This window comes from Budorcas taxicolor, chromosome 4 (assembly GCF_023091745.1).
Source record: "Budorcas taxicolor isolate Tak-1 chromosome 4, Takin1.1, whole genome shotgun sequence".
Lineage (NCBI taxonomy): Eukaryota > Metazoa > Chordata > Mammalia > Artiodactyla > Bovidae > Budorcas > Budorcas taxicolor.
The window spans coordinates 96350514-96352853 of NC_068913.1; the positions used below are offsets into that span (position 1 = coordinate 96350514).

Below are 2340 nucleotides of genomic sequence, written 5' to 3' on the forward strand. Positions count from 1 at the left end.
ATACATACTATGTATACAAAATAGATAATGAACAAATACCTACTGTATAGCACAGTAGTCGATATTCTGTAATTACCTACATGAGAAAAGAGTCTGAAAAAGAATGGATAAATGTATAACTGAGTCACTTGGATGTATCCTGAATCTAACATAACATTGTAAGTCAACCATACTCCAATATAAACTAAAAATTATAAATAAATAAATAATTGAAGTAACTGTTAAAGCAAACAGATATTATATATAAAGTCTTATAGCTTATGTAGGTACAAAATATGACAAGAATATAATGTATTGGGGGAACAGAAGTATACAGTTGTAAAGGCTTTTCTATATCTATCAAAGATACACTAAAATATATAAAGGTATACTAAAAGATATATATTGCAAACATATAACAAACAATAAAAACAAAGAAATGCCGCTAATAAGCTTCTAGAGCAAGGGTCCCCAACCTCCAGGATCTAATACCTGATGATCTGAGCTGGAACTTATGTAATAATAACAGAAGTAAAGTGCACAGTAAATGTAATGTGCTTGAATCTCCTGAAACCATGCCTCCCCTAACCCCTCAATCCATTGAAAAATTGTCTTCCACAAAACCAGTCCATTTTGCCGCTATTCTAGTGGATATTAAAAAAATTCTAAAATTACTTAATCTAGGGAATTCCCTGGCAGTCCAGGGCCCAGGATCAATCCCTGGTCAGGGAACTAAGATCCCACAAGCTGCACGACATGGCCAAAATAAAACAAAACTAAACTAAAATTACAGTCTACAAGAAGGTGGAAAAGAGAAAGATGTACAAAAAATAGTGGTAACAAATAGAGAACAGGCAAGATTGTTTTAAAGACAACTATAGCCTTTTGGGTCTCTGAGTGGCACCATGGCAGTTGGCAAGAACAAGCGCCTTACAAAAGGAGGCAAAAAGGGAGCCAAGAAGAAAGTGGTTGACCCATTTTCTAAAAAAGATTGGTATGATGTGAAAGCACCAGCTATGTTCAATATAAGGAATATTGGGAAAACATTGGTCATGAGAACTCAAGGAACCAAAATCGCATCTGATGGCCTCAAAGGTCGTGTTTTTGAAGTGAGTCTTGCTGATCTGCAGAATGATGAAGTAGCATGTAGAAAATTCAAGCTAATTACTGAGGATGTTCAGGGCAAAAACTGCCTCACTAATTTTCATGGTATGGATCTTACCCGTGACAAAATGTGCTCCATGGTCAAAAAATGGCAGACCATGACTGAAGCTCACGTTGATGTCAAGACTACCGATGCTTGCTTGCTTCATCTGTTCTGTGTGAGTTTTACTAAAAAGCACAACAATCAGATTCGGAAGACCTCTTAACTCCCAGCACCAGCAGGTGCGCCCAATCCGCAAGGAGATGATGGAGATCATGACCCGAGAGGTGCAGACGGATGACTTGAAAGAGGTGGTCAGTAAATTGATTCCAGATAGCACCGGAAAAGACATAGAAAAGGCTTGCCGATCTATTTATCCGCTCCATGATGTCTTCGTTAGAAAAGTAAAAATGCTGAAGAAGCCCAAATTTGAATTGGGAAAACCCATGGAGCTACATGGTGAAGGTAGTAGTTCTGGAAAAGCTACTGGGGATGAGACAGGTGCTAAAGTTGAACGAGCTGATGGATACGAGCCACCAGTCCAAGAATCGGTTTAAAATGCAGACTCTTAATGGTGACAATAAAAGATCTTATTTGTGGTAAAAAAAAAAAAAATTTAATAAAGACAACTATATAAATTAAATATTTAAATAACCTATCAGACCAACTGAAAAACAGATGTTAAACTGGATTAAAAAGCAAGAACCAGTTATGTGCTATCTCCCACATACTTATCTTATAAAGATACAGATTGGTAAATAGAGAAGTTTAAATATAACATAGTCATACCAGTCACTTCATATCAGATTAAGTAGATTTCAAAAGGAGAAATATTACCAAGGATAAGGAGGAATATCTCATAAACTAGTCAGTTTCAAAGATATAAAGATCTTACTAATATATGCAAAATAAAGTTAAACATGCAGAGAAAATCTAATTGAAGTATAAGGAGAACAAAATAACTCAATTACAGCATCTTTATAATTATACAGATAATGACACAGAACTTGTGAGGGACACAAGCAAGCAACAACACCCATATAATAATCATGAAATAATATGCAAAACAGCAAAAAAAAATCTCAAATGCCCACAGGACATTGATCAAGATCACATTCTGGGTCACAAAATAAGTCTCAATTTTTAAAGTATTAAAAAAATGAGTATGTCTCCTAACCATTTTGAAATTAAATGAGAAATCAATAGAAAAACACAAA

The 2340-nt window shown here is 35.1% G+C and overlaps 1 pseudogene; it reads left to right on the top strand.

The window, feature by feature from the left end:
* Positions 1–884: 884 nt before the first annotated feature.
* LOC128046221 (40S ribosomal protein S3a-like) lies at positions 885–1680 on the top strand (annotated as a pseudogene).
* The last annotated feature ends 660 nt before the right edge of the window (positions 1681–2340 follow it).